Source organism: Taudactylus pleione, unplaced genomic scaffold (assembly GCF_031769625.1).
Source record: "Taudactylus pleione unplaced genomic scaffold, aTauple2 ptg002661l, whole genome shotgun sequence".
Lineage (NCBI taxonomy): Eukaryota > Metazoa > Chordata > Amphibia > Anura > Myobatrachidae > Taudactylus > Taudactylus pleione.
Window position 1 is genome coordinate 110,154 of NW_028287037.1, and position 25,292 is coordinate 135,445.

Genomic DNA, 25,292 nt, shown 5'->3' on the forward strand with positions numbered 1-25,292 from the left:
TTCTGTGTTTGTGAATTGTGTGCGCAGTAGCCGCACGTGCATCAACAAAGTAGTGCCAAGCGTGCGCCTGTGTCATAAGTAAAGGGCCAGCTGGCTTGACCGTTAAAGGGTGCTGTAACCCCCGAAAGTACAATCCAGTCCAAACCAAAAAAAAATTATTTTCTGTGTTTGTGAATTGTGTGCGCAGTAGCTGCACGTGCATCAACAAAGTAGTGCCAAGCGTGCGCCTGTGTCATAAGTAAAGGGCCGGCTGGCTTGACCGTTAAGGGTGCTGTAACCCCCGAAAGTACACTCCAGTCCAAACCAAAAAAAAATTATTTTCTGTGTTTGTGAATTGTGTGCGCAGTAGCTGCACGTGCATCAACAAAGTAGTGCCAAGCGTGCGCCTGTGTCATAAGTAAAGGGCCGGCTGGCTTGACCGTTAAGGGTGCTGTAACCCCCGAAAGTACACTCCAGTCCAAACCAAAAAAAAAATTATTTTCTGTGTTTGTGAATTGTGTGCGCAGTAGCCGCACGTGCATCAACAAAGTAGTGCCAAGCGTGCGCCTGTGTCATAAGTAAAGGGCCGGCTGGCTTGACCGTTAAAGGGTGCTGTAACCCCCAAAGTACACTCCAGTCCAAACCAAAAAAAAAATTATTTTCTGTGTTTGTGAATTGTGTGCGCAGTAGCCGCACGTGCATCAACAAAGTAGTGCCAAGCGTGCGCCTGTGTCATAAGTAAAGGGCCGGCTGGCTTGACCGTTAAAGGGTGCTGTAACCCCCGAAAGTACACTCCAGTCCAAACCAAAAAAAAAATTATTTTCTGTGTTTGTGAATTGTGTGCGCAGTAGCCGCACGTGCATCAACAAAGTAGTGCCAAGCGTGCGCCTGTGTCATAAGTAAAGGGCCGGCTGGCTTGACCGTTAAGGGTGCTGTAACCCCCGAAAGTACACTCCAGTCCAAACCAAAAAAAAAATTATTTTCTGTGTTTGTGAATTGTGTGCGCAGTAGCCGCACGTGCATCAACAAAGTAGTGCCAAGCGTGCGCCTGTGTCATAAGTAAAGGGCCGGCTGGCTTAACCGTTAAGGGTGCTGTAACCCCCGAAAGTACACTCCAGTCCAAACCAAAATAAAAATTATTTTCTGTGTTTGTGAATTGTGTGCGCAGTAGCCGCACGTGCATCAACAAAGTAGTGCCAAGCGTGCACCTGTGTCATAAGTAAAGGGCCGGCTGGCTTGACCGTTAAGGGTGCTGTAACCCCCGAAAGTACACTCCAGTCCAAACCAAAAAAAAATTATTTTCTGTGTTTGTGAATTGTGTGCGCAGTAGCCGCACGTGCATCAACAAAGTAGTGCCAAGCGTGCGCCTGTGTCATAAGTAAAGGGCCGGCTGGCTTGACCATTAAAGGGTGCTGTAACCCCCAAAGTACACTCCAGTCCAAACCAAAAAAAAAAATATTTTCTGTGTTTGTGAATTGTGTGCGCAGTAGCCGCACGTGCATCAACAAAGTAGTGCCAAGCGTGCGCCTGTGTCATAAGTAAAGGGCCGGCTGGCTTGACCGTTAAAGGGTGCTGTAACCCCCGAAAGTACACTCCAGTCCAAACCAAAAAAAAATAATTTTCTGTGTTTGTGAATTGTGTGCGCAGTAGCCGCACATGCATCAACAAAGTAGTGCCAAGCGTGCGCCTGTGTCATAAGTAAAGGGCCGGCTGGCTTGACCGTTAAGGGTGCTGTAACCCCCGAGAGTACACTCCAGTCCAAACCAAAAAAAAAATTATTTTCTGTGTTTGTGAATTGTGTGCGCAGTAGCCGCACGTGCATCAACAAAGTAGTGCCAAGCGTGCGCCTGTGTCATAAGTAAAGGGCCGGCTGGCTTGACTGTTAAGGGTGCTGTAACCCCCAAAAGTACACTCCAGTCCAAACCAAAAAAAAAATTATTTTCTGTGTTTGTGAATTGTGTGCGCAGTAGCCGCACGTGCATCAACAAAGTAGTGCCAAGCGTGCGCCTGTGTCATAAGTAAAGGGCCGGCTGGCTTGACCGTTAAGGGTGCTGTAACCCCCGAAAGTACACTCCAGTCCAAACCAAAAAAAAAATTATTTTCTGTGTTTGTGAATTGTGTGCGCAGTAGCCGCACGTGCATCAACAAAGTAGTGCCAAGCGTGCACCTGTGTCATAAATAAAGGGCCGGCTGGCTTGACCGTTAAGGGTGCTGTAACCCCCGAAAGTACACTCCAGTCCAAACCAAAAAAAAATTATTTTCTGTGTTTGTGAATTGTGTGCGCAGTAGCCGCACGTGCATCAACAAAGTAGTGCCAAGCGTGCGCCTGTGTCATAAGTAAAGGGCCGGCTGGCTTGACTGTTAAAGGGTGCTGTAACCCCCGAAAGTACACTCCAGTCCAAACCAAAAAAAAATTATTTTCTGTGTTTGTGAATTGTGTGCGCAGTAGCCGCACGTGCATCAACAAAGTAGTGCCAAGAGTGCGCCTGTGTCATAAGGGCCGGCTGGCTTGACCGTTAAAGGGTGCTGTAACCCCCAAAGTACACTCCAGTCCAAACCAAAAAAAAAATTATTTTCTGTGTTTAGCCGCACGTATATATCAAATCGATATAACATAAATGGAGGACCAAACTTTCTCCGATAAAAATAAAATAGAGAAAGATCAAGAACCACTTCCTCCTAGTGCTGAAGCTGCTGCCACTAGTCATGACATAGACGATAACATGCCATCAACGTCGTCTGCCAAGGCCGATGCCCAATGTCATAGTAGAGGGCACATACAATCCCAAATGGCAAAGTTCAGGAAAATGACCTTGAAAAAGACATTTAAATCAGCTGAAGAGAAACGTAATCTTGCCAATATGCCATTTACGACACGGAGTGGCAAGGAACGGCTAAGGTCGATCCCTAGTATGTTCATGACTAGTGGTTCAGCTTCACATGACGATGGAAGCCCTCCTCCCACTAAAAAAATCAAAAGAGTTAAGCTGGCAAAAGCACAGCGAAGAACTGTGCTTTCTAAGAAGATATCACAAATCCCCAAGGAGAGTCCAAGTGTGGTGGTGGTTGCGATGCCTGACCTTCCCAGCACTGGACGGGAAGAGGTGGCTCTTTCCACCATTTGCACGCCCCCTGCAAGTGCTGAAAGGAGCACCCACAGTCCACTTGCTGATATGCAAATTGAAGATGTCACTGTTGAAGTACAACAGGATGAGGATACTGGTGTAGCTGGCGCTGAGGAGGAAGTTGGCGAGGAGGATTCTGATGGTGATGTGGTTTGTTTAAATCAGGCTCCGGGGGAGACAGTTGTTGTCCGTGGGATGAAAAAGCCCATCACGGTCATGCCTGGGCAGAAGACCAAACATTCCACCTCTTTGGTCTGGCAATATTTCTATCCAAATCCGGACAACAACTGTCTTGCCATATGTACCATATGTAAAGGTGAAATAAGTAGGGGTAGGGACATCAACCACCTAGGAACATCCTCCCTTATACGGCACCTGCAGCGCGTTCATAAAAAGTTACTGTCAAGTTCAGAAACTTTGGCTAAGACCGTAAGCAGTCCAGGGACACCTAAATCCCGTTGTCCTGTTGTATCCAAGCGCCTGCAAACCACACCGTCAACTCCCTCCTCGTCAATTTCCTCCTTAGTCAGGATCGGAAGTAGTCCTGCAGGCCATGTCACTGGCATGACTGACTCTCCTATCCGGGATTCCTCTGGAGGATCCTGCATTGCTACGCCTACTGCTGCCGCTGCTGCTGTTGCTGCTGCTGGGAGTCGTTCATCATCCCAGAGAGGAAGTAGGAACACCACTACTTTTACTAAACAATTGACCCTCCAACAGTCCTTAGCGAGGAGGATGAAGTACGACAGCAGTCATCCTGAAGCAAAACGTATAACTGAGGCCTTGACTGCTATGTTGGTGTTAGACGTGCGTCCGGTATCCGCCATTAGTGCAGTGGGATTTAGACAATTGATGGAGGTAGTGTGTCCCCGGTTCCAAATCCCGTCTAGATTCCACTTCACTAGGCAGGCGATACCGAGACTGTACAGAAACGTCAGAAAAAGTGTCCTCAGTGTCCTGAAAAATGCCGTTGTACACAATGTCCACTTAACCACGGACATGTGGACAAGTGGAACAGGGCAGACTAAGGACTATATGACTGTGACAGCCCACTGGGTAGATGTATCACCTTACGCAGCAACAGCAGCAGCGTCACCAGTAGCAGCATCTCAGAAACGCCAGCTCGTTACAAGGCAGGCTACGCTGTGTATCACCGGTTTCAGTAAGAGGCACACCGCCAACAACCTCTTAGAGAAACTGAGGGAAATCATCGCCCAGTGGCTTACCCCACTTAGACTCTCCTGGGGATTTGTGATATCTGACAACGCCACCAATATTGTGCGGGCATTACATCTGGGCAAATTCCAGCACGTCCCATGTTTTGCTCACACAATAAACTTGGTGGTGCAGAATTTTCTGAAAAGCGACAGGGGCGTGCAGGAGACGCTTTGGGTGGGCCGAAAAATTTCTGCCCACTTTCGCCATTCAGCGACTGCGTGCCGAAGACTGGAGCACCAGCAAACACTCTTGAACCTGCCCCGCCATCACCTGAAGCAAGAGGTTGTGACGCAGTGGAACTCAACCCTCTATATGCTTCAGAGGATGGAGGAGCAGCAAAAGGCCATACAAGCCTATACATCCACCTATGACATAGGCAAAGGAGGGGGTATGCACCTGACTCAAGCGCAGTGGAGAATGATTTCCGTGTTGTGCAAGGTTCTCCAGCCCTTCGAACTTGCCACACGTGAAGTCAGTTCAGACACAGCCAGCTTGAGTCAGGTCATTCCCCTCATCAGGCTTTTGCAGAAGCAGCTGGAGAAAGTGAAGGAGGAGCTAAGACGGAGCGATTCCGCTCGGCATGTGGGACTTGTGGATGAAGCCCTTCATTCGCTTTGCCAGGATTCCAGGGTGGTCAATCTGTTGAAATCAGACCACTACATTTTGGCCACCGTGCTTGATCCTAGGTTTAAAGCCTATGTGGTGTCTCTCTTTCCGGCCGACACAAGCCTGCAGAGGTGCAAAGACCTGCTGGTGAACACACTGTCAGCTGAAGCGGAACGTGACACGTCAACGGCTCCTTCTTCATTTTCTCCCGCAACTGGGGCTGCCAGGAAAAAACTTAGGTATCCTAAGCAACCCGCTGGCGGTGATGCAGGGCAGGCAGGACCAAGTTTGGACATCTGGTCCGGACTGAAGGACCTGGCAACAATTTCTGACATGTCTACTGTCACTGCATATGATACTGTCACCATTGACAGAATGGTGGAGGATTACATCGGTGACAGCATCCAAGTAGGCATGTCAGACAGTCCATACCTGTACTGGCAGGAAAAAGAGGCAATTTGGAGGCCCCTGTACAAGCTGGCTCTATTTTACCTGAGTTGCCCCCCCTCCAGTGTGTACTCCGAAAGAGTGTTTAGTGCAGCCGGGAACCTTGTCAGCGAAAGGCGTAGGAGGTTGCTTCCACAGAATGTGGAGAAGATGATGTTCATCAAAATGAATTATCAGCTCTTCCAGGGAGACCAGCCTCCAGAAGGTACAGAGGGACCTGTGGTGGTGGATTCAAGTGGGGACGAGTTAATACTTTGTGAGGATGAGGATGTACACACTGAAGAGGGTGAGGAATCGGTGGATGAGGAGGATGAGGATGACATCTTGCCTCCGTAGAGCCAGTTTGTGCAGGGACACATTAATTGCCAGCTTGTTTTGTGGGGGCCCAAACAAACCAATCATTTCAGCCACAGTTGTGTGGCAGACCCTGGCGCTGAAATGATTGATTTGTTAAAGTGTGCATGTCCTGTTTATACAACATAAGGGTGGGTGGGAGGGCCCAAGGACAATTCCATCTTGCACTTCTTTTTTTTCTTTGCATTATGTACAGTTTGGGGCCTAGTTTTTCTAACTGCCATCCTGTCTGCCACTGCAGTGTCACTCCTAGATGGGTCACGTGTTTGTGCCGCCCACTCGTGTCGCTTAGCATAGTCATCCAGCTACCTCGGTGCAACCTTTTGGACATGAAAACACTATTGTGAGGTGTGAGGTGTTCAGAATAGACTGGAAATGAGTGGAAATTAAGGTTATTGAGGTTAATAATAGCATAGGAGCAGAGAAACCAACAAATTCTGTGATTTTAGCTGTTTTTATGCTTTTTAAAAAAAAAATACAGATCCAAAACACAAAACCCAGAACCCAAAACACGGAAGGGTGGTTTTGGCAAAACCAATCCAGATCCAAAACACGAAGAAAGATCCAGATCCAAAACCAAAACACAAAACACGAAAAGTGGCCGGTGCACACCCCTATCCAGATCCAAAACATGAAGAAAGATCCAGATCCAAAACCAAAACACAAAACACGAAAAGTGGCCGGTGCACACCCCTAATATATATATATATATATATATATAATATATGCAATCACAGAGGGAAAGCGCAAACGTGAGAATAGTAAAAAAACACATTATTTAATAAAATCTGCTCACATACATCAAAGTTAGAAGTTTCACGTGTGATCTGGTGGGTCTGTAAACTTAGCCGGACATCTTCCGTACTCAGCAACCAGGCGCACACCGCACTGCCTCTGGAAGTAGACAGATGACTGTTCCACAGTCTCACAGTTCCTGGCCACGCCCAACTAGTTTTGTAAGAGACTTCATCAAGGGGTTTCACACCCCTTTTATTAAATATTGTGTTTTTTTACTATTCTCACGTTTGCGCTTTCCCTCTGTGTATAACTTCCTCAAGCATAAGGAGGACTGGGATTAAGCAGCAATACATTTTAAGAGAAAAGAAAGAAAAAGTCTGGATTTTACAGGACACCATTGCGCAGTGTGTGGACATTTGTACTGAACTATATATATATATATATATATATATATAATATTATACATATATATAGATGCAGGTGAAAATAATGGCGACACGGAGTCTTGAATTCATCTAGCCAATGTTTCAGGACACTCCGGTCCTTTTGTCAAGGCAATATATATATATATATACGGTGTATGTGTGTGTGTGTATATATATATATATATATATATATATATATATATATATATATATAGTCAGGTGCATAATTATTGGGACATTGACAGAATTTTCATATTTTGGCCTCTATTCACCACCACAATGGCTTTGAAATGAAACAAACAAGATGTGCTTTAACTGCAGACTTTCAGATTTAATTTGAGGGTAATTACATACAAATCAGGTGAACGGTGTAGGAATTACAACGGTTTCTATATGTGCCTCCCACTTTTTAAGGGGCCAAAAGTAATGGGACAAACTAAACAATCCTAAATCTAACTTTCACTTTTTGATACTTTGTTGCAAATCCTTTGCAGGCAATTACAGCCTGAAGTCTGGAACGCATAGACATCACCAGACGCTGGGTTTCATCCCTGATGATGCTCTGCCAGGCCTCTACTGCAAATGTCTTCAGTTCCTGCTTGTTCTTGGGGCATTTTCCCTTCAGTTTTGTCTTCATCAAGTGAAATGCATGCTCAATCGGATTCAGGTCAGGGGATTGACTTGGCCATTGCATAACATACAAAGAAAAAAAAAAAAAAAATGGCAGCTGCTCAATCAATCTAGCAGCACTAATCAGGTGCATGAAAGGGAGGGGTCATACTAAGTGTTAGGGACTGCTAGAGACAGAGAAGCCGTGACGTGGCCTAGCAGCTTCCCATGTATTTGCAAATGCATGCAACTAATGTCTCTGATTTCTATGACCATATAGTCTTCATATATTGTTGCAGGTACTATTCAGTGTGCTGAGGAACAATAGGGGGTTAAACCCCCCTCCTTTTTCTACTTAGTATGACCCCTCCCTTTCATGCCCCTGATAGTGCTGCTAGATTGATTGAGCAGCTGCCATTTTTTTGTTTGTTTGGTATGAGTGGCATGAAGGAGCCAGCATTAGTAGGGCATGCTGGTTCTAGTAGTGCTAGTTGGAGTTCCCAGGGGTGACTCCCAGGTAAGCTGGCTCTCAAAGTGGATGCATTTATGTATGTGCCTTTATCAGGAGGCCTTACATTTGAGAAAATTTATATGTGCCTTTATCATGAGGCCTTATAATTGGTATAATTTACATTTGGGGTGAGCGTTCGGGCGTAAGACCCCCGGGGCTGGTCTGGCTGGGCCCCCTCATGGCATCAACACTTAATACACATAGTTGCTTTTTACATCACATATTATGTTTGTAGTTTTTTCATGTAACAATTCACATATATTTTAACCCCTTTTTCCAACACTCATTAATTAGTCTTACACAGCTATACTTTACACTGCACTGTCACTCTTTTTCCATTTTTGGTGTGATGCCCTGGGGGGGTCCAGGGCTGGACGTTTTTCGGGGTGCACTGTGCCCCGGATGTGAACCCCTTAGTGTTAGGGACTGCTAGAGACAGAGAAGCCATAACGTGGCCTAGCAGATTCCCATGTATTTGCAAATGCATGCAACTAATATCTCTGATTTCTATGACCATACAGTCTTCATATATTGTTGCAGGTATTATTCAGTGTGCTGAGGAACAATAGGGGGTTAAACCCCCCTCCTTTTTCTACTTAGTATGACCCCTCCCTTTCATGCACCTGATAGTGCTGCTAGATTGATTGAGCAGCTGCCATTTTTTTGTTTGTTTGGTATGAGTGGCATGAAGGAGCCAGCATTAGTAGGGCATGCTGGTTCTAGTAGTGCTATTTGGAGTTCCCAGGGGTGACTCCCAGGTAAGCTGGCTCTCAATGTGGATGCATTTATGTATGTGCCTTTATCAGGAGGCCTTACATTTGACAAAATTTATATGTGCCTTTATCATGAGGCCTTATAATTGGTATAATTTACATTTGGGGTGAGCGTTTGGGAGTAAGACCCCCGGGGCTGGTCTGGTTGGGCCCCCTCATGGCATCACCACTTAATACACAGTTGCTTTTTACATCAAATATTATGTTTGTATTTTTTTCATGTAATAATTCACATATATTTGAACCCCTTTTTCCAACACTCATTAATTAGTCTTACACAGCTATACTTTACACTGCACTGTCACTCTTTTTCCATTTTTCGTGTGATGCCCTGGGGGGGTCCAGGGCAGGACATTTTTTGGGGTGCACTGCGCCCCGTATGTGAACCCCTTAGTGTTAGGGACTGCTAGAGACAGAGAAGCCGTGACGTGGCCTAGCAGCTTCCCATGTATTTGCAAATGCATGCAACTAATATCTCTGATTTCTATGGCCATATAGTCTTCATATATTGTTGCAGGTACTTTTCAGTGTGCTGAGAAACAATAGGGGGTTAAACCCCCCTCCTTTTTCTACTTAGTATGACCCCTCCCTTTCATGCCCCTGATAGTGCTGCTAGATTGATTGAGCAGCTGCCATTTTTTTGTTTGTTTGGTATGAGTGGCATGAAGGAGCCAGCATTAGTAGGGCATGCTGGTTCTAGTAGTGCTAGTTGGAGTTCCCAGGGGTGACTCCCAGGTAAGCTGGCTCTCAAAGTGGATGCATTTATGTATGTGCTTTTATCAGGAGGCCTTACATTTGAGAAAATTTATATGTGCCTTTATCATGAGGCCTTATAATTGGTATAATTTACATTTGGGGTGAGCGTTCGGGCGTAAGACCCCCGGGGCTGGTCTGGCTGGGCCCCCTCATGGCATCACCACTTAATACACATAGTTGCTTTTTATATCACATATTATGTTTGTATTTTTTTCATGTAATAATTCACAAATATTTTAACCCCTTTTTCCAACACTCATTAATTAGTCTTACACAGCTATACTTTACACTGCACTGTCACTCTTTTTCCATTTTTGGTGTGATGCCCTTGGGGGGTCCAGGGCTGGACGTTTTTCGGGGTGCACTGTGCCCGGATGTGAACCCCTTAGTTTTAGGGACTGCTAGAGACAGAGAAGCCGTGACGTTGGCTAGCAGCTTCCCATGTATTTGCAAATGCATGCAACTAATATCTCTGATTTCTATGACCATATAGTCTTCATATATTGTTGCAGGTATTATTCAGTGTGCTGAGGAACAATAGGGGGTTAAACCCCCCTCCTTTTTCTCCATTGCATAACATTCCACTTTTTAGCCTTAAAAAACTCTTTGGTTGCTTTTGCAGTATGCTTCGGGTCATTGTCCATCTGCACTGTGAAGCGCTATCCAATGAATTCTGAAGCATTTGACTGAATATGAGCATATAACATTGCCCGAAACACTTCAGAATTCATTCTGCTGCTTTTGTCAGCAGTCACATCATCAATAAATACAAGGGAACCAGTTCCATTGGCAGCCATACATGTCCACACCATGACACTACCACCACCATGCTTCACTGATGAGGTGGTATGTTTTGGATCATGAGCAGTTCCTTTCCTTCTCCATACTCTTCTCTTCCCATTACTCTTGTACAAGTTGATATTTGTCTCATCTGTCCATAGGATGTTGTTCCTGAACTGTAATGGCTTTTTTAGATGTTGTTTGGCAAACTAATCTGGTCTTCCTGTTTTTGTGGCTCACCAATGGTTTACAGCTTGTGGTGAACCCTCTATATTCACTCTTGTGAAGTCTTCTCTTGATTGTTGACTTTGACACATATACACCTACCTCCTGGAGAGTGTTCTTGATTTGGCCAACTGTTGTGAAGGGGTTTTTCTTCACCAGGGAAATAATTCTTCTGTCATCCACCACAGTTGTTTTCCGAAGTCTTCCGGGTCTTTAGGTGTTGCTGAGCTCTCCAGTGCGTTCTTTCTTTTTAAGAATGTTCCAAACAGTTGATTTGGCCACACCTAATGTTTTTGCTATCTCTCTGATGGGTTTGTTTTGATTTTTCAGCCTAATGATGGCTTGCTTCACTGATAGTGACCGCTCTTTGGATCTCATATTGAGAGTCGACAGCAACTGATTCCAAATGCAAATGTCACACCTAGAATCAACTCCAGACCTCTTACCTGCTTAATTTATAATAAAATAATGAGGAAATAGCCCACACCTGTCCATGAAATAGCTTTTGAGTTGATAGTCCCATTACTTTTGGCCCCTTAAAAAGTGGGAGGCACATATAGAAACCATTGTAATTCCTACACCGTTCACCTGATTTGGATATAATTACCCTCAAATTAAATCTGAAAGTCTGCAGTTAAAGCACATCTTGTTTGTTTCATTTCAAAGCCATTGTGGTGGTGAATAGAGGCCAAAATATGAAAATTCTGTCAATGTCCCAATAATTATGCACCTGACTGTATATATATATATATATATATATATATATATATATATATGATAAGCAAAAGGTACTAGTCACAGCTCTTAATCTAATAGATGTTTCTGTTATACTTTAGACAGTTCAATAAATTGTTTTGCTGTGATTCTGGTGTCCCAGTGGCAGCTTGAGTCTTCCCAAGTGGATCCTCATTGTATGGTTCCCAAAGAATTATGAAAAACAAAAGGTGAAAGACAAGCACCTCATAGCGTATTATGTTTACCACAAAGTGCACACACCATATGTATTCAGTATGCGTACCATAAAAATGCTCATCCAGTAGCTTATATAAGATCTTTGTTTCACTCTTGAGTCTTAGAATGATTCTTTTACTCCCCAAATGTGGATGTGTCCCGGGAGAAAAAATATTCACATAGTGTATTACCAGATTCAATTTATTCACAAACAATAACACATACTTAAAAAATGCATAATTACTTAAAAAAATATCAAGAAAGGCTTATCTGAGAAAATACTGTGTCAAACTACAGAGGTCCCCACTTCCTCAATGTGTTTCGTCACTTATACCATTAGGGTTGGTCTTAGTCAGGAGGATAGCGTTTCAGAGGGATAATGTACCACCTTATATACCCAACTAATAGTCCCATATGCCCATAATAGTCTCCAACCGGATTTCCGGTTTCGGGCGCCATTTTAGGCGTCATCGCACATGCGCGGGATTCACCGCACGTCGTGAGTGTTTACACAGATACCAGGTAACGGGCACCATTTTAAACACCGTCGTGCCTGTGCGGGACTCACCGCACATCGCGAGTGTTCACACAGATGCCAGGTAATAAGCACCATTTTAAACGCCATCGCGCATGCACGGAAATTAGCGCGCATCGCGAGTGTTCTAACAGGAATTTACTCAGCCGGAATGAACTATATATTGGAGGGACATATTCCCCTGCCTTACCTGGTCATATAAACCACTTAAAACTCGCTAAAACACCGATGTTCCTCCCATTACTAGGGGGAAAAAATGACTGCGGCCATTTTGATGTAGTCTATATTAATAGATATATAGGCGCCATTTTGTTGGAGTATCTCTTTATGCTAACTTTATAAAGTAGATATACGGGACCCAAATTAGGTATGGATAATTGCAAACCATCATAAATAAGTGCACAGAGAATGATATCATACACTAAAAACATTATATAAGACAATAAATAATATATTTAAATTTAAAAAACACGTAAAAATGTGCTTTACAAAATATGATCAGCTACAGATATAAGTATTTTAATGGACCTTATAAATATCAGTATATAAATAATGTTAAAATTCTAGAATTAAAATTTACAGAGAAAGAGAAGAATAAAAAGGAGAATAAAGGTACAAACATATTAAAATACTCCCTATAAAAATGGTGCAATCTCATAAGACTCATTCAACCCATATGGTACTAGAGTGTTCAAAGTAAATATCCAGAACATCTCCCTTTGCGATAGTTTTCTCTCTCTATCGCCACCCCTATCAGATAATAGTACTAATTCGATAGCTTTAAATTTCAGCCCTAATGGATCAGCATTATGATGTTTAGAAAAGTGCTTGTATATATTGTCGAAGCTGAATAATTGGCTGAGACAAGATCAGTTTAAAATTGAAGCGTGCGTGACGCCATCTTGCAAATGGCAGCTTGACTCCATTTTAGAAACAAGAATCTGCAAGACGCCATTTTGTGACCAGCATCATTTCAAGTTACAACTCAGGAGCTAAGAACAGATGGCAATGTTTTTGTTAATCTACCAAGGGCAACTGGAAGAACAAGCTTTCTGAGTAAAAGTAAATAGAATAGACAATGGGCATTTTTACATACAAATTGGGAATCCCTGGATGCAGATAAAGTATTTTTGTGGCAATTGTAATATAATCCAGGCATTGATCTACACAATTGGATTTGTCTGAATCCTAAACAGGTCTTAGCCACACACACAGACAGGATGGCCCCAACTTCACAGCTTGATTCACAGTTCACACAAGAGTCTGGGAGAACAAAAGAGGTTTTTTCCTTTGAACACAGGACAGGTGGGGGCCTGCTGACAGAGGGCATGTGGAACTACAATGCTCAGCAATCCACACTGCTGGATGTTCACTTCGTGTATGAGAAATTATGCACTTAAATCTCACCCATTAATAACTAGTGTCCTTATATCAAACCCCGAATACCCACAAATTACATATTCACACATAAGGTTCAATAAGCTCTAAAGTGTATGATTTAAGTTGGTTCAGTTAGTTAAATGCTGAGAAATAAAGATATTTGATAACTAAGGTATTATACATGCTAAACAAGTAGTGTTTGGAGTTGTACTGATGTGTATTCTTTTTACAGTATTCTGGTGTTATCAGTGAGGAGATCGCATCATGCATTCTCGAGTTATGGATCGCAGAGCCTACAAGCAACAAAATGTATATTTTAGGAACAGCTGTTAGGATGTTGCAGGGAGCGTGAAGAGGAAGATCCCCAGCTGTTAGAGGCAGGGAGAGTCTGTTTGAACCAGCCTGTTAAATGTGCTGTAACATGCTTCTCCCCTGGGAACCAATGATATCAGCAACAGACTTCCCTATTGTCCTGTTTATTCTGGGGGGGTATAAATATGAGTGCACGAATGCTGGTTCTCAGTCTTCATGCTGAACGCTGTATGACTAGGGGTCTCTTGCTGATGCCTATCTCCGGGTCCGGAAGCGCCTGCGTATGTATACTGTACTTGGGGTCTGTATAATTTCCTTTTGCACCTAAATTGTGTCTTGATCAATTGCGTGTAACTGTCTGAACTTTTATCTGAATATGACTTGTGCTTTGGAACCACAGATTCCACATCTAAGTCTTTATTAATGGTATGACTGCGTACGCAAAATAGCGTCATCCTTAGAGGTTTATAGGAAGGGTTTTAGAAGGTACAGGCAGGGGTATATAGAGGTTCATTTTAATATCAACAGATGGGGGCTCATCGAGTGAAGTCACTTACCTACTCACACGGCACATATGGCTATCGATGTCTCAGCAAAGGGTGGAGTGGCCACATGCAGGGTTTTCCTGCAACCGCTTTGTGCTGAAAAATCGCTATCCGTTTTCATGTGAGCCAAGGAAGCTGACTACAATCTAGGGACAAGAAAGTAAAAAGTTTGTTTTCCTTTGTTGATAGAACCTAATGCTTAGAGGGGTGCCGCAGTATTGAGTACATGGCTGAGATGCATTTTTGCATACTCAGTTAAAAAAGTAATTATACGGTTGTGCGGTAGTCGCATTATTGTGTATGCGGCTGGTCGCACAATAGCGTATACGTATTTCCAGTTGTGCTGCCACGTGTTTGAACAAAGAGATTGAGGTTTATATTTTTTTTCTATTACCAATATTTGGGTTAACGTGTATTTTTCTGTGCAGGAAAAAAGTGTGTAACAGTGAATATTTGTTGAACAAAGTTAAGGGTATCATATGATCCTTAAAGGCTAGGTGCAAGGGTTAGTCTAGCCGCTCGGTAAGCAGCTTTACCGTTCTATACACAGTAGCAGGTGTACATGTTGTCTTTGTTGTAGAGAAGTGCGTGAGAGTAGCCGACATATAAACTCTCATAGGTGTGGAAGTCGCCTTACTAAATCTTATCCGGGTGTGGAAGTTGCCTTACTAAATCTTATCCAGGTGTGTGGGCGCCACCGACTTAAATCGCCCACAGGTAAGTGAAAGTGTCTTGATTGTCTTTCACCGGTCTAAATCTTTATTGAAAAGCGTAGGAGTTGTCTCAGAATGGGAGCCACGCAAACAGTAGAGATGTTAGGCAATGATGTGCTGCTAATGGAGGCGCCGATCGGATCGGCCCGTCGTATCATGCATACCAAGTACGGTACTTATGCAATAAGGTATTGTGATTTATGGTTTAATATGACGAGGAAGAGTGTTAGACCGTTTCCCAGAATTGGTAGTTTTGACAAAAATGTGTTAGACAATGTCCGGGATCACATCAGTTTGATGCGCTCCCGAGAGAAAAAGGTTAAATATTTTGAATGTTTAAAACTGTGGCAGCATGAAGGGGATGCGTGGCTTCAAAATGTGCAAGCGACGCAAACTAGCATCGTGAGCACATTGCCAGAAAATACATCCGCGACGCTAAATTGCAATACGGGCGAGCCGCAAAATGTGCTGAAAGGTAGCGTCGTGGGGAGTATTGCCAGCAGTTCACGCTCACCTCCCCCACCTTATGTGGATGGAGGTGCAAGTACAGTTACCAATATACATATACTGTCTGAGAGGAGGCCACCTGAGCAAAGTTAGCCACTACACAGTGTTAGTGCCGTAGAACATACGGTGGCGTTACCCTCTGGGACGAAGTGCTTAGTACATAAGGAAAATGCGGTAATACCCCCATTTCTGGGGTTTTACCACATTTGCCCATTTAGTACATCCCAGCCAATGTGGGAAGTTTGGCACTCTGGAAAAGAAACAGTATGCTAGGCTGCCCTCCTACTTTAATAGTAGTATATAGATATCCTGTAGAAGCATCACTCCACATACTTTTAAATTAGTGTATATCTGTACCCTGAGGAACAGACCCATAGAGGTCTTGAAATATCGGTAACAGATTTGAACTATTTTAAACATTTGTGGAGTGCAGCCTCTTCCTTTCTACAGGATACCTATATGCTATATATAATATTAATATTCACAAAATAATTGTACCATAATTCTCTCTCTAGTGATTGATGACACTATGATTTTTATTTAGACTTTAGGGCCCCCCTGCCTTAAGTTCCCCAGGCCCCCCAAAGTCTTAATGTAGCTATGAGTCTGATAGCAGCAGCATGGGGGAGGAGGAGGCAAGGTTGCAGGCCTGGGCCGGCCTGGCTCTATCATTATGTGTAGAGCACCAGTGAGTAACTCACTTGTACCCCCTCTCCCTGCGTATTCAGGAGGCTTGGCCCTGCTCAGTTATGCGACATGATGTCATCACGTCACATCACAATTATACTGTCTGGGAGGCAGAGGATGAGCCATTCGAGGAGCCATGCAGGTCCGCGGCACAAATTCAAGTGCTCCCGGCAGATACGTTTGGCGGGGGGATGAGAGAAAGGTGCTGTGAAGAGATGGAAGTGGGTTCTGTGCTGTGAGGGCAGAGGAGGGGTCCGTGCTGTCAGGGCAAAGGGGGGGGTCTGTTCTGTGAGGGCAGGTGGTGGGGGTATGTGCCGAGAGGGGTCTGTGCTGAAAGGGCAGAGTGTGGATCTGTGCTGAGAGGGGCGATCTGTGCTGTGAGGGGAGAGGGGATCTGTGCTGTGAGGAGAGGGGGTTTGTGCTGAGAGGGGAGAGTGGTCTGTGCTGTGAGTAGAGAGGGGTTCTCAGAGGTAAAAGGGGTCTGTGCTGTGAGTAGAGAGGGGTGCTGTGAAGGGAGAGGGGTGCTAAGAGGGGCTTGTGAGTGAGGGGAGAGGGTCTGTGCTGAGTGGGTTCTGTGCTGTGAGGTGACAGGGTTTTTGTGTTGTGAGGGGAGAGGGGTTCTGTGCTGTGAGACAGGAAGTGAATGGGGTAGTATGTAGTTCTGTGAGGGGGCAATACGTGGTTCTGTGAGGGGCAGTGAAGGGGTAGTATGTGGTTCTGTGAGAGGGCAGTGAAAGGGGTAGTATGTGGTTCTGTGATGGGGGAGTGAAGGGGCTATGTGGTGCAGTGAGGTGGGCAATAACCGGGTCAGTGTGTGCATTAGGAGGGTCGATGTGCTATGGGGGGAAACAAGTGAGCTGGGATGGAGGTCAGTGTGCTGAATGCGTGGTCGCTGTGAGAGGGCAGTGAGTCAGTGTGATATGGACTGGCAGTGAGAGCTATAGAGGGGGCAATCAGTGGGGCCAAACTCTGAAAAGCTTAGCATAAATCAAGTGTATTTATACATACATAGCCGACGTTTCAAGGCCGTGGCGCTCCAGGGTGCTGTACAGCAGCATGAATTTGGAATTAAAGTATAATGCTATGTATTGTTTGGGGGAGGGGGGCCCCAAAACTGGTATCTTACCTAGGGCCCCATGAGTTCTAAATCCGTCTAGAGCTGATCCCAGTAGCTGCTCCCTATCATCATCCCACCATGAGCCTGGAGAATTGTGAGTTCCTCTAACAATAGCTATAATCAAGCACAGTATTGTATTGTATATTACATGGGTCAGAGCCGTGTTTCTTAGTAAACTTATAAATTAATAATGAAGAATAACATTTGGGCAGTTAATGGCCAGATCAATGGATCTGTTTTCTAAAGTGTTGATGGGAAATTCATTATCACTTATATTTTGTATTTTAGTATAACTATTTTTATTATATAGTGTAATGTTTGATATGTAGAAATGCTTTCGGTAACCATTTGGAATATAATTGATTCCTGCCCACAGGGCTCATGTTACTAGGGGCAATTATATGTAACACGATGTCATGTTTATTCATGTTTATGTGTAATTTTCTCCCAACAATTGTTACTGTTATTAATGTGCCTGAGTGGAAATCTAAAATGTCTGTGTGGTTTAATTTAAGAAAAATCACGGCACATTCATAGATAAAGACACAAGCAAAGTAATAAAGACTAAGTGGTAAATGGTCCCACACTGTACGTCTACTGGTCAATGACCGTAACCGCTGATCCATCAGGGAATTGGTGAAAATCTACATGTTAAAAATCCCTGATTTGCTGATCACTATCATATTTTGAGCGTGATTCGCAAATCAGTCAAAGCCAACATGTTTTCACTGATATCCTGACCTCGGCGATATACACGATAGATCTCGCTAAAAATATGTTCCTATGTTGAAATGTATGTCTGTGTATGAGTACTAAAATAACCGGAGTTTGAGCGCTGGACAGAGGGCATGCAGCACGCGATACATGCTGCTGCTATGCATAGATCTCACTCCCTTTTAAACATGTTCTGATGCTGGGCTGAGCTGTATAACCTCCTTTAATAGTGTGAAGGTGCCCACACACATACCGACTTTTCATCCAATTTGGCCGATTTCGTCGAATCGTGACGACAGATCATGTAAAAAATGGCCAAATCGTGAGTTTCTACTCTTGATCACGATGCCGATGCGCGTCCCCGCTCGTCGTACATCGCATCTTCAGATCTGCCGTGCTGTAGGGCAGATTAGCCAATCTGGGATACAATGCACTGACTGCACGATAGATCTTAAGTCAGATTGGACATTTTTAACTCCAAATCGTGACCACGACTGCCGGGGAGCTGCCTGGGTAGAGTTCAGGGAGAGTTCAGGTGAAATCGTGTACATTGGCTGATTGGGAGCAAGTCGATATGTGTGTGGGCACCTTTAGTTCTTTTGGCCATCATAGCAATAGCGCTGATTAGGATTACTATTGGGTTAATCCTGATTTTTTTATACTCACAGCGCTATGATACATGATTGCAATACATTTGGCAACATTGCAAAGGGTGGTCAATGAATAACACAGAAAAGGCACTATACGATTGCTCCTGACATGTCTGGATATTGAATTGGATTATACACACAAGAATTATGTGTATGATCCAGGATTAGATGCTTATGTGAGCAAAGTATTTGAGAGTATTAATGTCATTATGTATTAAAGACAAATAATTATACACGGAGTGAAGTAAAACCAGTATAGCCACATAAGCTAACCCTTTTGGTCACACTAGTAATGTTACAAAGATACTAATATATTACATTAAGAACACTTATAATGAGTGATTAACTAATGACATGTAATGGATATTAAGAGGGGTATTCAATATGGGAGCAAAAAGTCCGTGCTGGACTTTTCGCTCCACATCGGAGATTTTCCTGGGATAAAGTATCGGGCGTGCGCCCATATCCCCGTATTCAATATAAAACCTATGAAAACGGGAAGCTGCGAAGTGGGATCTGCGTAAAAAACCCGAAATTTTCCTGGAATAAATTGTAGGACCCCCTAAAAGTTGTAAAAACATGGGGGATCACTATGGGTACCCCTGTTTTAGCCTGCAAATGAAAGTCGGGGATTTAAATAGCCGCAGCAGGTGTTTTTTCCCGACATTGAAGAAGTGATGCAGAGGAGCACTTAGGGTTTTTTTTTCGTTTTTTTAAGTGGTCCCATCAAATTTGGGGTACATGAAAATGGGTTCTAGCGTATTTTTATGTCCCTAAAGTAAGTTTAAAAAAATTCTGCAACTATGCACCTGCCGCTAATAGCCTATTCTAGAAAACACCTGCCGCATACTCACAGAATAGCCCTGAACCTATTTCCCTATTTTTAAACACTTTTTTCCCATTTTTTTTTTCACCCCAATTTTTAAATAAATTTTTTGGGGTGTCCCTATTTTTTTTTTAAAAAAAATTTTGACACAGTTATTTTTAAAATGTAATTCCCAGGGGTGCAGGCTATTTTTTTTAAGCCTGCACCCCTAAACCCCAATTCTGCACTTTTTTTCACCACCTATTCAGTGGTGAAAAGTTATCCCTGTTTTTTTTCATAGACTTTTCGAACCTGCGAAAAGTCTTTGAAATTGAATACGGTGTAAAACCAAAACCTCCAAAAATGACGTCATTGGTGCGAAAACATCGCAAAACCGAAGTTTTCGCTCCATATTGAACACCCCTAATAGTGTTGTGATTAAATTCCCTGTTATTTATACAGGGGTATTATTTATGGGAAGGAGCATTAGCCTGGACGATAGCCTCGGATTGAAGTACATAGTGGATCAGTAACCATATTTGATTGACATATAATAAAATAACATAGTGTTACAGAGTACATCTCCATTAGGATCAACATAATAATTGATCTGGATAAATAATACTGTTCTAATTTATTTTAAACCAACCCACTCCCAGTCTATGGATATATTTTACAGTCATTTCAACTAATAGATGATATCAGTATTACACGACTATAATATTTGGCCTGAATAAAGGACCCTTTATGAGGTCGGCATATATATTACTGTGTATATTTGGAACTACACATATACATCAATGAGGTGAAAATAGCGATAACATTGGAACTTTGAGATCATTAGTATATTTTATTTTATATTTTGTGTGTTTTTATGTAAATATATTTCGCTAGCAATATTTTAGAATCTATATTAAAAGTTAAATTTTAATTTTATTATAATCCTTAGTTGCTGTAATAATTACTGTCTGATCATTCATACTATTATCCATGAGTGCCCCATGTAGGAATATTGTTCTTCTTTTTCTTGTTTGATTATTCTGTCTGTGCCAGCTTCTCTACCCATCCTTGTCTGAACTAGCCTTTTGCTGTTATTCTGTCTGTGCCAGCTTCTCTGCCCATCCTTGTCTGCACTAGCCTTTCTGCTATTATCCTGTCTGTGCCAGCTTCTCTGCCTTTCCTTGTCTGCACCAGCCTTCCTGCTATTATCCTGTATGTGCCAGCCTGTCTGCCCATACTTGTATGCACTAGCCTTTCTGCCTTTCTCCTGTCTGTGCCAGCTTCTCTGCCAATTCATGTCTGCACTAGCCTTCCTGTTATTACCCTGTATGTGCCAGCCTATCTGTCCATAGTTGTCTGCACTAGCCTTCCTGCTATTATTCTGTCTGTGCCAGCTTCTCTCCCCATACTTGTCTGCACTAGCCTTCCTGCTATTATCCTATCTGTGCCAGCTTCTCTGCCCATCCTTGTCTGCACTAGCCTTCCTGCTATTATCCTATCTGTGCCAGCTTCTCTGCCTTTCCTTGTCTGCACTAACCTTCCTGCTATTATTCTGTCTGTGCCAGCTTCTCTGCCCATACTTGTCTGTACTAGCCTTCCTGCTATTATTCTGTCTGAGCCAGCTTCTCTGTCCATACTTGTGTGCACTAGCCTTCCTGCTATTATTCTGTCTGTGCCAGCCTGTCTGCCCATCCTTGTCTGCACTAGCCTTCCTGCTATTTTCCTGTCTGTGCCAGCTTGTCTGCTCATCCTTGTCTGCACTAGCCTTCCTGCTATTTTCCTGTCTGTGCCAACTTCTCTGCCCATCCTTGTCTGCACTAGACTTCCTGCTGTTATTCTGTCTGTGCCAGCTTCTCTGCCCATACTTGTCTGTACTAGCCTTCCTGCTATTATTCTGTCTGTGCCAGCTTCTCAGCCCATACTTGTGTGCACTAGCATTCCTGCTATTATCCTGTATGTGCCAGCTTTTCTGCCCATCCATGTCTGCACTAGCCTTCCTGCTATTATCCTGTCTGTGCCAGCCTCTCTGCCCATCCTTGTCTGTACTAGCTTTCCTGCTATTATCCTGTCTGTGCCAGCTTCTCTGCCCATACTTGTCCGCACTAGCCTTCCTGTTATTATTCTATCTGTGCCAGCTTCTCTGCCCATACTTGTTTGTACTAGCCTTCCTGCTATTATCCTGTATGTGCCAGCTTTTTTGCCCATCCGTGCTGGGCCATCTCTTCCATTGGGCTTGTTGGGCAGTTGCCCAGGGGCCCAAAGCTGGTAGGGGCCTGCCAACCAGCCCCCCTGCAGCTGGCAGCTGCGGCCAGTTGGTAAATTTGTGAAATTTTTATAAGCCGGCCGCCAGTGCACTGTATTCTGATCTAACCTCCCCCCCATCCCCTCTCACCCCCCCCCCCTTCGTCCCCGGAGTACTTACCTCAGTCCCAGTTTCACTTCATGCGTCGGCTTCAAACCAGTCTCTCTGCATGTATGGGAGGTCTGATGGGCATGCAGGAGGGTTTAATTTTATTGACCATTTACATTTTTTTTTTCCCTGAATGGGTGGGTAGGGGCCAGAGTGAATTGCTTTGCCCAGGGCCCACATTGCTGTTAAGACAAGCCTCCATCCGTGTCTGCACTAGCCTTCCTGCTATTATACTGTATGTGCCAGCCTCTCTGCCCATACTTGTCTGCACTAGCCTTCCTGTTATTATCCTGTATGTGCCAGCTTCTCTGCCCATCCTTGTCTGCACTAGCTTTCCTACTATTATCCTGTATGTGCCAGCTTTTCTGCCCATCCATGTCTGCACTAGCCTTCCTGCTATTATTGACTAGAGTCAAGCTCAACAGGGTCTTCTTTCCCCGCTGCCCATCCGTGTCTGCACTAGTTTTCCTGCTATTATCCTGTATGTGCCAGCCTCTCTGCCCATACTTGTCTGCACTAGCATTCCTGCTATTATTCTGTCTGTGCCAGCTTGTGTGCCCATACTTGTCTGCACTAGCCTTCCTGCTTTCATCCTGTTTGTACCAGCTTCTCTCCCCATACTTATGTGCACTAGTCTTCCTGCTATTCTCCTGTTTGTGCCAGCTTCTCTGCCCAGCCTTGTCTGCACTAGCCTTCCTGCTATTATCCTGTCTGTGCCAGCTTTGCTTCCCATACTGGTGTGCACTAGCCTTCCTGCTATTATCCTGTCTGTGCCAGCTTTGCTCCCCATACTTGTGTGCACTAGTCTTTCTGCTATTCTCCTGTCTGTGCCAGCTTCCCTGCCCATACTTGTGTGCACTAGTCTTTCTGCTATTATCCGGTCTGTGCCAGCTTCTCTTCCCATACTTGTCGGCACTAGTCTTTCTGCTTTTCTCTTGTCTGTGCCAGCTTCCCTCCCCATACTGGAGTGCACTAACCATTCTGTTTTTCTCCTAAAGGTGCCAGCTTCTCTGCCCGAGCCGGCGCTGCAGGGCAGCAAAAATCACTGGAAAAATGGCGGCAGCCATATTCCCGGTAACTCGTGCATGCGCTGTCCCCGGTAAACAGCACAGGTGCCATTTTCCTGGAAACTCATGCATGCACAATAGATTCTGGCACTAAGCCAGAATCTACTGCCAGTCAGCCACTGCTGCGCTGCGGGACCGCCAGCGAGAGGAGGGCTTCTGTACATGGGCCCCCTTCTCTGTTGAAATGCCCCTGATCTATAGATGGTATTGCTTGGTGTATATGGTAATTGCGGTAAAACCTCTGAATATGGAATATCGGAGGTTTGATCGCATTTTTCTGCGTAGTGCATCCTGCCCCTAAACTCCCCTGCTAGCCAGTCAGTAGAAGAGGTGGCTACACAAAGCAGGACAATTATGAAGGTAAGGGGAGGGCAGAAACCATTCTCAAGGAGGATTTTCCACCCGCCCAACCTTAAAAAAAAAAGTCTGCTTGTTTGTCATTTTGCATTATCCTGTTATGTTGTCTGTTTTTTTTTTTTAGATATTTAAGTTTTGACTGATGCTGATTGCATTTTATTTGGTTCATGTTATTCACCACAATTACCGAGCAGGGTTAGAGGGGTGCACAAAGCATAGCAACTGGGGGGGAGCCAGAAGACATTTGCAGAGTCACCCACGGAGAATGGCCACACACCTGGCTCCATCTTTGTACAGCTGGGCCCAAGGGCTGCAGGGTGCAGGCGATATGCACCAAGGGGCAGGTTTCCCAGGGGGGGCATAATTGCAGGACTAAAAAATTTAGGTTGAACTCAACCCCAAACACTGGGAAATTGATAGAAGGCTTAAGGAGCCTTGCCCACCACTTTTTTCTTTGTGTATTTCTTTAGCAGCTCCTATCTCAAAGGTCCACCACATATATATGTGTATATCTCTGTGTTTATAAATAATCCACAGTCTTTTGTAGCAATAATATGCCTCAATGAGAATTAACAGGGGTATTCAATATGGGAGCGAAAACATAGTTTTTGCGTTAATATCGGAGGTATGATGTCATTATCGCAGGTTTTACTTTTACCCCGTGGGCCTGATTCAGAGGCGGACGCAAGTGGATGATCTTGTTCGACGAACGAGCGAGAAAATGTAATTTCAAGCGCTCGCTCGTAAGTTCGCTCGTAGCTAATCTTCCGCCCCAAAGTCTCCCAAACCCCTCCTCTAGCTAACGAACAATCAATCTTCTTTGGTTGTTTTGTACGCTCGCACAAGTCAATTCCGGAAGTGGACCTGTCAGATTTCGATTACTTGCTCGTTCATTCTGCATACATACTTTAATCGTTTCATGCCAATCAATCCATTAATTAGCTTAATTGCTCTTCACATGTTTGCAATCCGTTTTTTTTTACATTTTCAATAAACTTTATTCTTGTCCGTGTGTGTAATTTTTCACGCAGAATACGTATGGTTTCACCAATGGTTTACTTTATCAAAAATACATGTTTGAACCAATGATCCTATTGTTTTCATGTGTTTTTGATAGGCATATTTTAGTTTATTAATTTCTTTATTTAAATTAGCTTACGCATGTCACTGCATCAAGCCTATCATAACTCACATTATATTTTTTAGGCTGGAGGACACATGACTCATACAATAACCAATAGAATGGTTCCTGTTAATTTACCAAGTACATTAGCCAATCAAATTTTTTCTCTGGCCTTTATTAAAACTGTTTGGTGTAAAATAAATCATAGCCATCATGAGAGCCTCCGCGTTTACCAGGCGGGAGCTTTTGGTCCTAACGGAGGTGATGGACCGGCGGATCACCAGCCAGCGTCCCCCCATCAGCAACCACCAGAAGCGATCTGCCTATGTGGAGGTTCGCCGCCGCCTGCGCTCCTTCGGCTCACGCCGAAATATCGGGCAGCTAGAGAGCAGGTGGTCGGATCTGCGCTGCCGCACGCCATGCTTGCTGGCCTGTTTGCGGCTGCGGATAGATGAAAGTAAGTATTTGTTTGGTTATTTTCTGGGCTTTTTTTGTGGCCCTATCTGCGTGTGCATGTTTTCAGTATAGCCCTGTTTGTTTATTGTGGCAGTATCTGCGTGTGCATGTTTTCAGTATAGCCCTGTTTGTTTATTGTGGCCCTATCTGCGTGTGCATGTTTTCAGTATAGCCCTGTTTGTTTATTGTGGCCCTATCTGCGTGTGCATGTTTTCCTTTTTTATAATGTGGCCAAACCCCCCCCCCAAAAAAAAAATACTAAACATTTTTCCAACATCATTTAGGGGCTGAACGCAGAAGCCGGGCTCGCCGCAGAATCAGACGCCGGGCTCGTCCCCTGAGTCCGACTCCCAGCACAACCACAACTCCCCAACCTTCCCCCAATTCCCCCTCCACCCCTGACCGGCCACTACCTGA